At 45.5% G+C, this 14,150-nt stretch overlaps 1 pseudogene; it reads left to right on the top strand.

Annotated features, from left to right (window-relative positions):
- The first annotated feature begins 5,596 nt into the window (after window positions 1–5,596).
- Window positions 5,597–10,519, top strand: LOC144285146 (RNA-binding protein 4B pseudogene; annotated as a pseudogene).
- Window positions 10,520–14,150: the final 3,631 nt, after the last annotated feature.

Below are 14,150 nucleotides of genomic sequence, written 5' to 3'. Positions count from 1 at the left end.
CTCGGGCAGAGGAAGAGGCTCCAGAGAGGGGGCTGCGGGGCGGGAGCAGCTCGGCGGGGGCTTCGGTGGCGGCTCCGCGGAGGGGGCTGCATGGAGGGAGCAGCTTGGAGGGGCTAGGGCAGAGGAAGAGGCTCCGCGGAGGGGTCTACGGGGCGGGAGCGCAAATCCAACAGCGCAGGCCCCACAGCACAGGGCGCCAGGACACAGCCCAGGATCTGGCCTCCCCCGGGACAGGCAGAGGCCCGGAGGGCCCAGGACAGCGAGGACGCTCCTGCCCCAGGCTGAGCAGATCAGCGGCCCCGCCCTGGAGCCTCAAGGCCCTGCAGACCAAGAGCTTTGTAGTTACTGCAGGAGCTGACTCCAGGGCTCCAGACCTGCTTCCGCCACTGCGGTTGTTACTCCAGGGGCCTCACGGGGTAAACAACCCCCACTGAGCCCTGCACCAGGCAGGGGGCAGAGCAGCTCCCCCAAGTGCTAACACCTGAGAATCAGCACAACAGGCCCCTCCCCCAGAAGACCAGCTAGACGGACAACTTCCAGGGGAATTCAAGGGACTTAAAGTATACAGAATCAGAAGATACTACCCCGTGGTTTTGTTTTGCTTTGTTTTGTTTTCTTTTGTTTTGCTTTTTTTAATTTTTTTTTATTTATTTATGATAGTCACAGAGAGAGAGAGAGGCAGAGACACAGGCAGAGGGAGAAGCATGCGCCATGCACCGGGAGCCCGATGTGGGATTCGATCCCGGGTCTCCAGGATCGGGCCCTGGGCCAAAGGCAGGCGCCAAACTGCTGTGCCACCCAGGAATCCCTTGTTTTGCTTTTGATTTCTGTTTGCTTCCCCCACCTTTTTTTCCCTTTATTCCTTTTTCTTTCTTTTTTTTCTTTTTTCTTCCTTTTTTCTTTTTTCTTTTTCTCTTTTCTTTCCTTCTTTCTCTCCTCTCTTTTTCTCCTTTTCCCAATACAACTTGTTTTTGGCCACTCTGCACTGAGCAAAATGACTAGAAGGAAAACCTCACCTCGAAAGAATCAGAAACAGTCCTCTCTCCCACAGAGTTACAAAATCTGGATTACAATTCAATGTCAGAAAGCCAATTGTCAGAGAGCTGGAGAAAAGACAGCAAATAGATCCTACACCCAGCAGAAGAAGAGGGTTAAAAACGATTTGAGCAGAACTCAATGAAATAGAGACCAGAAAAACTGTGCGACTGATCAACAAAATCAGGAGTTGGTTCTTTGAAAGAATTAGTAAGATAAACCATTAGCCAGCCTTATTAAAAAGAAGAGAGAAAAGCCTCAAATTAATAAAATCATGAATGACAAAGGGGAGATCACTACCAACACCAAGGAAATACAAACGATTTTAAAAACTTATTATGGGCAGCCATATGCCAATAAATTAGGCAATCTAGAAGAAATGGACAGATTTCTGGAAAACCACAATTAACCAAACCTGGAACAGGAAGAAATAGAAAACCTGAACAGGCCGATAACCAGGGAGGAAATTGAAGCACTCATCAAAACCCTCCAAAGACACAAAAGTCCAGGGCCAGATGGCTTCCCTGAGGAATTCTATCAAACGCTTAACGAAGACACCGTACCTATTCTACTACAGCTGTTTAAAAGACAGAAAGAGATGGAGTACTGCCAAACTTCTTCTATGAGGCCAGCATCACCTTAATTCCAAAACCCAACAAAGACCCCACCCAGAAGGAGAATTAGAGACCAATATCCCTGATGAACATGGATGCAAAAATTCTCAACAGGATACTAGCCAATAGAGGCCAACAATATATTAAGAAGATGATTCAAAATGACCAAGTGGGATTTATACCCGGGATGCAATGCTGGTTCAACACACGTAAAACAATCAATGTGACTGACCATATCAGCAAGAGAAAAAACAAGAACCATCTGACCCTCTCAATAGAGGCAGAGAAAGCATTTGACAAAATAGAGCATCCGTTCCTGATCAAAACTCTTCAGAGTGTAGGGAGAGAGGGAATATTCTTCAGCATCTTAAAAGCCATCTACGAGAAGCCCACAGCAGCTTTCTCAATGGGGAAGCACTGGGAGCCTTTCCCCTAAGATCAGGAACAGGACAGGGATGTCCACTCTCACCACTGCTATTCAACATAGCACTAGAAGTCCTAGCCTCAGCCATCAGGCAACAAAAAGGAATAAAAGGCGTTCAAATTGGCAAAGAAAAATTCAAACTCTCCCTCTTCGCAGATGACATGATACTTTACATAGAAAACCCAAAAGAGTCCACCCCAAGATTGCTAGAACTCATACAGCAATTCGGTAGCGTGGCAGGATACAAAATCAATGCCCAGAAGTCAGTGGCATTTCTGTACACTAACAACGAGACTGAAGAAAGAGAAATTAAGGAGTCAATCCCATTTACAATTGCACCCAAAAGCATAAGATACCTAGGAATCAACCTAACCAAAGAGGTAAAGGATCTATACCCTAAAAACTACAGAACGCTTCTGAAAGAAATGGAGGAAGACACAAAGAGATGGAAAAATATTCCATGCTCATGGATTGGAAGAATTAATGTTGTGAAAATGCCAATGCTACCCAGGGCAATTTACACATTCAATGCAATCCCTATCAAAATACCATGGACTTTCTTCAGAGAGTTGATACAAATCATCTTAAGATATGTGTGGAATCAGAAAATACCCCGAATAGCCAGGGGAATATTGAAAAAGAAAACCATAGCTGGGGGCATCACAATGCCAGATTTCACGTTGTACTACAAAGCTGTGGTCATCAAGACACTGTGGTCCTGACACAAAAACAGACACATAGATCAATGGAACAGAATAGAGAATCCAGAAGTGGACCCTCAACTTTATGGTCAACTAACATTCTACAAAGCAGGAAAGACTACCCACTGGAAAAAAAGACAGTCTCTTCAATAAATGGTGCTGGGAACACTGGACATCCACATGCAGAAGAATGAAACTGGATCATTCTCTTACATCATACACAAAGATAAACTCAAAATGATGTAAGATCTAAATGTGAGACAAGATTCCATCAAAATCCTAGAGGAGAACACAGGCAACACCCTTTTTGAACTCGGCCACAGTAACTTCTTGCAAGATACATCCATGACGGCAAGAGAAACAAAAGGAGAAATGAACTATTGGGACTTCATCAAGATAAGAAGCTTCTGCACAGCAAAACTGAAAGACAACCTACAGAACGGGAGAAGATATTTGCAAATGACACACCAGATAAAGGGTTAGAAACCAAGATCTATAAAGAACTTATTAAACTCAAAAGCAAAGAAACAACCAATCCAATCATGAATTGAGCAAAAGACATGAACAGAAATCTCACAGAGGGAGACATAGACATGGCCACCAAACACATAAGAAAATGCTCCACATCACTGGCCATCAGGTAAATACAAATCAAAACCACCATGAGATCCCACCTCACACCAGTGAGAATGGAGAACATTAACAAGGCAGGAAACAACAATTTTTTGTCTGCTTTTTATTTAAAAAATGACCATGATTCTTTGGGAGGTGATACAAGATTGCTTTCCAGTCAGATCATAATTTCCACAATTTCTGTAATAACTATAAATTTGAAAGTTTCTCACTCTCCCCACCCCAATTCACTTTTGGCACCTGTGTGTGAAATGTCACTTCCAAAAAAAGGGGGAAAATATGCTGAATACTGGGTTTTCATCACACAGTACTCCTTTCGTGAGGAAAAATGTTCTGGTTGCTAAATTGAGAATATTGATACAAGAATGCTTAACAATATCTCATCAGTAAAAGCCTTTTTCTAACCAACTCTATGGCTGTCTCAGAAGAAAATTACATAGAAATAGCAGCCAATTCCTAGAGGTAAAAAGGCAATGGCTTATCTTCTCCTTTTCCACTTCTCCTAATTTTACATTTAGAATTAGAGCAAATCTATGAGAGGTAGCAGAAGGTCTGGCACAGGCTCTGGCTTCATGATTTGAAAATACAATTTCAACTCATCACATTCTTCAGAAGAACTCATTATACTTAAAAGAAACACACAAAGAGGCTCTCTTCACCTCTGCATGCAGAGGTTGACCAGAAGGACATACATTGGTTACCAACAGAGAAGGATGAGCCTACGATCTGGCAATTAGGAGATGGTGTATCCAAAGATATAGTCTTGACCTGGTTAGAAAACTGTGTCATTTGTAAAGTATATTACTCTTGAGTCTTCACTTACTTGCTAAAAAGAAGCTTCTACACAAAAATCAGGATGCCACAGGAGAGAAATAGCTAACACAGGCTATAGTTGGCTAATATTTAAATACAAAGAATTCAACTTTCATTTTTCATATGTGTGAAGGGTTTGTGAGCTTGTTACTGACCTATTTGGCCCAATTCATATTTATTTTTATTTTATCCACCGTGCTTCAGATCCATGGGGTATTGCCAAAAAACTTATCCCAAAAATCTCTCAGTTTTTATTAGAGCTTAATGGATTTATTTGAATACTTCTGTTAAGCTGATAAGAGTTAGGGAGAGTCTTATCCTACTCCCTTCCCCAAACCTAATTAGACATTTTTATTTCAAAACAAAAGATGGTGATATTATAAAACTAGGGAGGGAAATAAGATGCTATGACAGTACACTTCTTTTTAGTTAACACTTATTTCTTACCTATAGCACTACGTATGTGATAAAACTTTTGGGAAGGAGAAGGGAAGAAGGAAATTCCAAAGCCTCCCAACAAAGTAGCCATTCCAATGCATGGACAAGGGCTTATTTCTCCTGCCAGCCACTGATTCACAAATATTTTCCCCTTTTAAAGAAGTATGTGTGAATGAGGTTGGGGAGAGCAAGGAACACATCAAGGCGTCAACTATACTCTTCTCTTAATGAGCCCGCCCTATGTCCTTAGTGGCGACTGACTTCATCCGCCATCTTGGCTTTCACGGTAAGCAACACCTTTCTTTAAAACTTTTCTTGTTCTTGCTGCTTTTCTTGCCGTTCTTGTCTTTGTTCTCGGACATGTTTTTGGCTCTGATTTCTCTCATTAGGTCAAAGAATACCTTGTCCACATTGGCTCGCGTTTTAGCTGATGTCTCCACGTACTGCACACCCCACTCCTCTGCTTTAGTCCTTGCCTCTTCGATGGGCACCTGCCTCCGCTCCTCTAGGTCGGACTTGTTTCCCATGACAAGCAATGGACTTGCCTTTTTTTTTCTGGACTACATATCCATAATGGACATACAGTGCCCAAGGCCCTCAGATGCAAGAAAATATCGTCCTTGTCTATGCTATACACCAGCCAAGTAACAACTGCTGCCACATCCTGGGCTCTCCTGGAAAGAGAGGTTCCTATAGACACTGGCGTGTGACCGTCCACATCCAGCTGTCCATTGAGCCTTGGGAGGCATAGCTACTGAGGTCTCCTCAATGCAGGAGAGAGTCGAACTTGAGGCCGCGGGCTTATCCCACCTGCAGGGGAGGTCTCCCCTGTTCTTCCTCAGTCCCTTGCTGGATGCCACAATACCAGAGAAGGTCAGCCCTCCCCAGTCCCCTTGGCTATGTAGGGAGCCCCCATGACATCAACTGAGTGAACTGCAATGGAGTTTGTCTACTTTATGGATGGTATGAGCACCATGCTACAGGGGGGGAGCTCATGTGGAATATTTATGTCCCTAATAAAGGACACAACCCACCCAACAGTCAGCAGTAGAAGCCAAGCTTTAGGCTGCCATTTAGCTCTGGATGCCCTGGTCAGCAAATGGTTCCATCAGCACCTCTTACAAACTCTTGGGCCACTGTCTAAGAGTTGTTCCTTTTAGGGTAAGGAACTCAGGGCACTCTTGCCTCAGAGATACCCCAAATGTAAATCAAAATCACAGATGTCCCCACATGCAGTAAGGACACAATGCAAGGCCTCCCTGGGACACCACTTGTCCTCCTTGGTGTTCCAACATTACAGATCGTGGCCAGACGCTCATTTTGCTTCTCAGGATACATAATGCTGGCCCTACAGGAGGGACTCAATAAGTAAAATCCCACCTCCCCTGGAGACCACAAGCAGCCAGTGGAACTGAGAGGCACACACTGGTCTCCTCAAACAACTCCTATTTAAGCTTCAAGGTGTCAAACGGGCCTCCAGTGGAGGCCATCAGGGGCCTTGACAACACAGAGTTTCAAGACAAAAGGATGCACGTGCAGTTATCCACAAGCCGACTTCGGACTGCCCCTGGGATGGGAGACCAGAGTGGCTGCTATCGGCGTGGGAAAGAGGGGCACTGGTCCAAAGAGTGTCCAGTAGATCGCACAGGTCGTGTGGCGGACTTTACTGAGCAGCATAACGGACAGTATGGAGCAGTGCGCTCGCCGTACACCCTGGGCTGCGGGGAACCCACGTGTTACAACGATGCATATGGAGCATCGACTCCTAGAAGCGCTACCGGGTCCGCTCTTATGAGGCAGTGGCGGCGGCAGCAGCAGCCTCTGCGTACAACTGCGCGGAGCAGTCCATGTCCCATCTGCCTCACGACCAGAGCACAGCTGGGACCAGTCACCCCAACCCCACTTCTGTTGATCCCTACGACAGACACCTGTTGCCGAGCTCAGGGGCTGCTGCCACTTCGGCTCTGTGGCTGCTGCCGCTGCCAACACCTCGTCCTACTATGGAAGGGACAGGAGCCCCCTTCGTCGTGCCACAGCTGTGCTCCCCACGGTTATGGGCCAGAGAGTGAGCTGCCGCAGGCCTCAGCAGCTGCACGGATTCTCTGTATGGCATGGCCCAGTGTGAGCGGGAGCACATGTGGACCGAGCACGGTGCTCAGCCTTTAGAAACTGGAGGTAGGGTCATTGCGGACTGAACCCTGGGCTGCGGTCATATATGAGAACCTGCTCCGCGTGTCCCCTTGCCACGATGTTTCCATTGCTTCGTGTTTGAGTAAACAAAGGAGTTTGTGACCAACTGTGTTTTCTTTCTTAATTTAATTCTTATCAGTTGACTTTTCTTTCCTCTTGATACTAGTCCCTGTAGCCTTTCACTCCGTTCCTTATATTCTCAGCCTCTGAGCAGCCCTAGGTAAGGATTATGCTGGCATCCCCTTTTTCCTGTACCGTGGATCCCCCTCTTATCTTGCTTTCCTTAGGAATTGAGCCCTTCTCCCTGTCTACCTGCAACATCTCCTTTCCCTTTAAAATGACCATGTAGTGGCACGAGACCTTTTACTCTTCTGTTAGCTCTGGGCCCTAACGTGAGGCTAATCTTCTGAAACTGCTAGGACCATTGGGGTTTTGGGGGTGGTAGTTGTTTTGTTTGTTTTGCTTTATGTCTTACCTGTGATCGTGGTACAGCATTAGCTGAAATTTAGCCTTGTTTTATTTCACTCCTCCCACTTTTTAAAAAATATTTTGACAAATAAGCGTTTCTAACACTTAAAAAAAAGTGAGAGAAAGAGGGAGAGTACGAGCAGGGGGAAAGGCAGAAGGAGAGACAAAGCGTTCCAAGCAGCCTTCTTGCCGAACATGCAAAGCTTGGCATTTGGCTTTATCCGACAACCAAGAGATCATGACCTGAGCCAAGATCAAGGGGGATGCGTAACCAACTGAGCCACTCAGATTTTATTGATTTATCCATGAAAGACACAGAGAGAGACAGAGACACTGGCAGAGGGAGAAGCAGGCTCCATGCAGGAAGCCCAATGTGGGACTCGATCCGGGTCTCCAGGATCACGCCCTGGGCCGAAGGCAGGTGCTCGACCACTGAGCTACCCAGGAGAGGAAAAAAGGGGTTTCTGAGGCAGAGCAGCATAAAGAGACACAAGGAGACATGAAATTATATGGCTTGCTCACACAACGCTGGTAGTGAAGTATGGCTGAAACCTCAAAGGCTGCAGATGGAGTGTTAATATGTTTTCAATGACGCATTTACAAGTTTTGACTTATTCTATAGTCAAAGAGTGAGTTATGAGCAGACGACATGATTCTTTCTGTATTTGTATTCAAATTAAAAGGGAATGGAAGAAAAAAATAGGGAGATTACTGTCTCTCTAATTTATTTGTTACTCCTTGCTGTTTCTTAAACTTCAGAATAGAATTACTACCATCATTTTTTTTACAGTTTTTTTAATGTCTTTTATTTTTAATTCTTTTAAGTAATCTCTCTGCCCAACATAGGGCTTGAATTCATGACCCTGAGATAGATAGAGTTGCATGCCCTACCAACTGAGCCAGCCAGGAGCTCCATTATTCATTGATTATCTTCATAACTACAACTTTTTATATTCTTTGTTTTCCTCATCATCACTTAGCTGCTTTGTTTTCTTTGCAGCCTGTTCCACTAAGGAGCAGTTGGTGGCCTCTCTTATTCTTTAACTTGAACAAACAGAAGGAGTAGCAATGTAAAAGGGTCCAGGGCCAACTTGACTTCAAATTCTTCCTCATTTCCAATGTGTCTTACAAGACCTCTCTTTTTGTTTCATTCTCTAGGATTAGAAGAAAGCCTTTGTTGTAATTTTAGTTAGCCTTATTAATGACACCTTTCCTTTATTTCAAATATTTGAGAATGTTTATATTATATGTAGGGATGAAGTTGAAGCCCACTGTTTGGGAGCCAAGACTGTATAGGAAAGACAGTATATAATACTTTGTGATATGAATGATTTATCTATCTCAGATTTCAGGTTACTGTTAACACTATTCTAAAAAGACAGTATCCATATATAGAAACATTTCTTATCGATAATGTTTTATGTAACTAAGTATTATGAAGATGAGTCCTTTTTGGTTTGATCTCTTTTTCCCAAATTAGGAATGAGTATTAAGATTTAGCATCAAGTTTATGATATATTTGAATTTTTGCTCCATGCATGCAACTTAATTTTTGTAAGTTAATACTGAGTTTTATAATATTAAAAACGGGTGTCAGCCTCACATGCCCAGCTGGTGACAATGTGGGAAGCTAGTAGGGATGGGTCAGCTTAGAGCAAGTTAAGTACTGCATGAATGTATTCCAATTCAAAAGAAGAAAAACCATTCTGTCTGCCAAACAAAATATATTCTGAAGGCTGGCTGTTTTGTAATACTTGATCTGAAATTTTTGGGGTCTGAAATTTATAAAAGAATTAAATTATAAAATGCTAAATGGCTTGCCTTTATTATGAAGTAATCAGTTACTTTATTTTTTTATTTATTTATGATAGTCACACAGAGAGAGAGAGAGACAGAGAGAGAGAGAGACAGAGACATAGGCAGAGGGAGAAGCAGGCTCCATGCACCGGGAGCCTGACGTGGGATTCGATCCCGCGTCTCCAGGATCACGCCCTGGGCCAAAGGCAGGTGCCAAACCGCTGCGCAACCCAGGGATCCCAATCCGTTACATTAAAATCAAAAGAGAAGAAGAACTGGGGGTGGTGGAAGGGGAGGAGGGCGGGGGGTGGGAGTGAATGGGTGACGGGCACTGGGGGTTATTCTGTATGTTAGTAAATTGAACGCCAATAAAAAATTTTAAAAAAAAGAAATAAAGCAAATATCATGAAACCTAGTTATTACAAATTGCCATCTGTATTTATAATAACATTGGTAGCAATTTTTTTCTAATAAGATGAGTGGAATTTCCTTGATTATAGGTTTATTTTTATTATTTTCTATTTTGAAACGGCCAATATGCTTATGAGTAAGATTTGTGTGGTCAGCTTCTGTTCTTTCATAAACTTCAGATAAAAATCATTTTAGCTGTAACCAAAACCTGAAGTCTTTAAAAAATGGCAGATGTTAATTTAAAAACAGCATATACTAATTTAGTTTGCTGTGTGATTATGGTCTAATGGAAGTTTCATAAGCTTTCTTTTCCCCTAACTCAGAAAAGTATATGTCAGAGTTTTGGAGTATGTCCTTAGCCAAGAATTTTATCCACTTAACATATGTTTACAAACTTATATAAAGCAAAAAAGAATGTAGGTAACTATAGTGAGCAAGAAATATAGTTTTGCTCATATTATCTGATGTTTGCCAAAAGAAGAATAAAAGATGTATGAATTAAATCATACAGAGAAAAATACACGTTTGAGGAAATTCAACAAGAAACAGATATCCCTGAAAGAGAACTTGGTAGAGCCCTGCAGTCCCTCGCCTGTGGTAAACCAACACAGCGGGTTCTTACAAAAGAACCCAAGTCCAAGGAAACAGAAAATGGCCACAGATTCACAGTTAATGATCAGTTCACATCCAAAGTACACAGAGTCAAGACTCAAACAGTTGCTGCCAAACAAGGTGAATCTGACCCAGAAAGGAAAGAAACGAGGCAGAAAGTAGATGACGACAGGAAACATGAGATCAAAGCTGCTATCCTGCGGATAACGAAATCCAGAAAGAAGATGCAGCACAGTGTGTTAGTATCAGAGGTAACTCAGCAGGTGAAGGCTCGATTCTTCCCAAGTACAGTTGTTATTAAGAAACCTATAGAAGGACTTATTGAAAGAGAATATTTGGCACGAACACCTGAGGATTGCAAAGTATACACATATGTAGCATAAAATGCGTTCAGAAATTTGATTTATCCTTGGACTATACTCTTCGCATGGACTGAGAAGTTCTTTTAAATCATTAAATATTAAGACGACCATCTCTTCTATTAAATTACAGCACATGTTCTAGACCATTCAGATCAAGCCTTTACTCCTTTTGAGAGTTTTCAACATCAATTGATTGAGCTTCAGGCTTTACAGAGTTTATCCCTGTAGAGATCATCTTTTTTTTTTTTTTCTGGTTCTTCAAAATTTTATTAACAAAACCAGGGAGAGGGGAGGCAACAGTGAGCAAACTGCACAGTCCCACCCAGGCACAGAGAACGGAGAGACAGAGGGACAGACAAGGACAGAAGAAAATCCTGAGACCCTCTGATACCGGCAGCGGGGTAGTCAAATGGTGGGTGGGCACAGGGAGAAACTCAGGGACCACTGGAGAAACAGATGAATGGCAGAGCAGCCAAATGGGGGATTCGGGCGGCTCCCGGGCCTGGAATGCAGAGCGTGGGGACTTCGGGGCCAGTGAGGCTCAGCGGTCAGCACTGGAGCGCGGCTCGGGAGTGAGCGGGTCATGCTGGATCGTGAGGTGCAGCGTCAGGGCCAGTGATCCTGCCCGTCAGTCCCAGCCGTGCGAACGGTGCGTTCCTGCTCAAACAGCTCGTCCGGCTTGTACCACGTGTGCACACGCTCCAGGGCCACTCCAGCAGCCGCAACCTCTCCCAGCAGTAATGCGGGTACACTGGCGTTTGGGCAGGAGGCAGAAGTCACCCGCGAGCTAAAGACATCACGCACAAGAGGACACCCACATACCTCATCAGCTGGCACTTCGGGGTCCCGGGAGTGCTCGGGGCACAGCACCTGGAGCCGTTTACAGTATGTCTTGCTCTAAGGGTTGTAGACATCACAGAAGAGTCGTGTAGCTCCCTCAATGTGTGTGGGGTATGTGGACCCAAAGGACGTCTGGCTCTCATACTTGGCAGCAGCGCTCCATGTGGCGCAAGGCAACACGTGGGTTGATAGGGTGCCCGCAGGAGACGCAGAAGATCTGCAGGTCCGTGTCATCACTGTCACCCTCATTGCTTTTCCAAACAAGGGCCTGTTCTGGGATTGTGGGTGGACATGAAATGGGGACACTTGTCGGCCCATTTCACAGAAGCCTCCAGAGCTCTGCTACTATCGGTGGGTCCACCCCCCAGGCTTCCTTGGCCTCCCACCTTCCCCTCCAGCCTTGCCACACTTTCAGTGTGGGCTACGGGGGCTGCTTCCGTACCCCTGTGGGGGCAGTGGGGTGAGTGGGGTCACCGTGGATCCACAGCTGTTCTGAGGTATGGATGCCTGGTGTGGGAATGCTTCCCTGATGCCACATCTTCCAACCTCCCCCAGCCCATGAGGCAGCTTGTGGATTCGACTGGCCTTGCCATCTACCCCGGGCAGGAGGCCAGGCTTGCCTTTGCTCCAGCCCCAAGTGGCCAGGACAGAGGCAGCCTTGGCTGCCCCACTTTGTCGCGGACAGGCCTCTGACCTGTTCACATCCACTCTCTCCGGGGAAGCTGAGGGGAGCCGTATAGAATCCTTGTTCCATTGCATCATTACTGGAGTCTTGGGGCAGCTGCTAAAACCACTCGGTTTTAGTATTCCATGCAGGGAGTGGGGCAGTGTCCCATGGTGGGCTGGCCTGGGACCTTGTGCTGTGCTCCGTTCTGTCACCCAGTCACTGTAGATATTTTCTACCTTCCTGCATAACTCAGGTTCCAGGGTACGTGATCTGTTCTCGGTTCCCTTAATAAACAAAGTCAGTCCTCCAAAAAAAAAAAAAAAAAAAGAAAGAAATATGATCATCTCCTTTTTTTTCCCCCAACAATACCAGCCTTTGAGTTCTTTATTAAGCACCAGATTTTCACATGCATCACTATAGGAGGGAGGCTTCAGATTCAACCAGACTCTGGCCCGTAGTCAGGAGAGATGTGGTGTGCTGAGGTATTCCTGTGTCTAGAAACAGGCACATGGCTTCAAGAGCAGCAGAAGTTGACTATGGGCATCATCATCTTCCTTGAAAGAGTAAAGGTAAGTGTCGTTCAACCCAGGGAACTGAGGCTCCATCCCCAGGGGGAGGGCTTGGAGAAGTGGCCATAATGTCTTCAGGGATGCTGCCCTGAAGCATCCAAAGATGACATCCCATAGGCTTTAGAGAGCAAATCAAGAAGCTGCTTCTTTTCATCTTCTGGGAGGAAACTAAACTTTGCCGCATTGGTGTTCAGTCTCTTAAACTCCTCCTCGGCAAAGTCCATGCCCTGTTTGGGCATCTGGTAATCCGTTCCAGGGTGGACTTGAAGATGAGTGGGTCATCCGTGTTGAGGGAGTAGGTAGCCTGGTCATGTTTGAGCCGAACCACTGCATGCTCCGTGTCCGAGTTCCAGGGGCCTGTGAGGTAACGGGACCAGGGGCAGATCTCGAAGTGCATGTTTTCCTGCTGCAGCCTGTCATAAAGGGCCTCGTCCTGCAGCGTGTGGTAGCCATGGCCCAGCCTCTCCGTCTTGAGCGTGTCCACAGCCTCTTTGACCACCTCCGCTGAGCCCACTCCCCTGCATGCACAGTGCGGTGGATGCCTCTCCTCACAGCCTCCTGGTAGCCCTTCACGTGTCCCAGGAAGACACTGCTCCCTTTAATGGTCTCGTCTCCTGCCAGGTCGATGGCCACCACAGTCTGCTGGTACTTCGGACACAGCTCCACCACCTCCAGGGGCCAACTGGGCTGGTGGCGCAGGTGGCACAGGATGGACCTCACTTTCACCTTGAAGTCCCGTTCTCCCTCCTGCATGCTCTGGCTCACCAGGGCCACCACCTCCCCTAGGATTTGCAAAATCTCTACATTAAAATTGATGTGGCAGTTTTAATACAATGTATACGAAATAGTCTAAAATTTACAATACCGGAAAACATGATTATTTTTTTTTCTCCTAAAGTTGAAAAGCTTGGAATGTATGTCCAACAGTGAGGTAAAACATTTTGTCTCTCAATTTAAAGAACTGTGCAAGGATAACATTCAAACACATTCAATTAGGGCACTTTTCAGTTTTGACAGGAATAATGAATTACTGTAGCCAACAAGGCACAGTTAGAAAATGCCAACATTTCAAGTCAATAAGAACAAGGCAGATAATATCAAGCAAATCTTTTAAAAAACTTTTCTTTTGAAACAATTTCTTTGAGTTCAAAGGGCAGTTTGCTTCACGTGACTGTAATTTCTTGTGCCAGGGAGGAGTCTGCCCTAGAGAGCATCGGAAGGCAGCCACTCACTCATTCCTGCACATTGCAAAAGGGCAAAGAAATAAGGTCCGTGGAAGGCGCTACTCCCACGTGGAGGATGGAAGGCACTACTTTAAGTTTTTTCTTGTTTGGGGTTTTTAAAATCACGCCACCAGTGTTTGTTGCTCACACTCTCGTGCACGGCCACAGTGGCCCCTCGGCCTCCTGAGGTGCACAGCCAAGCCGTCTCCCCTCAAGGACGTGTGTCCCGTGTGCCTGGGCCAGTGTGGTTGTGTCCAGGACGCAACAGGGAGGCAGCGCTCCACAGGGTCCTGGGGCCATCCAGGTTGTGCCAGGGTCTCACAATGGGCTGAGTTTGACATAAAAGCAAACCT

The sequence above is a fragment of the Canis aureus genome, chromosome 15 (genome assembly GCF_053574225.1).
Source record: "Canis aureus isolate CA01 chromosome 15, VMU_Caureus_v.1.0, whole genome shotgun sequence".
Taxonomy (NCBI): domain Eukaryota; kingdom Metazoa; phylum Chordata; class Mammalia; order Carnivora; family Canidae; genus Canis; species Canis aureus.
Note: the sequence above shows the minus strand (reverse complement) of the source record. Positions and strands in the feature narration are given on the sequence as shown.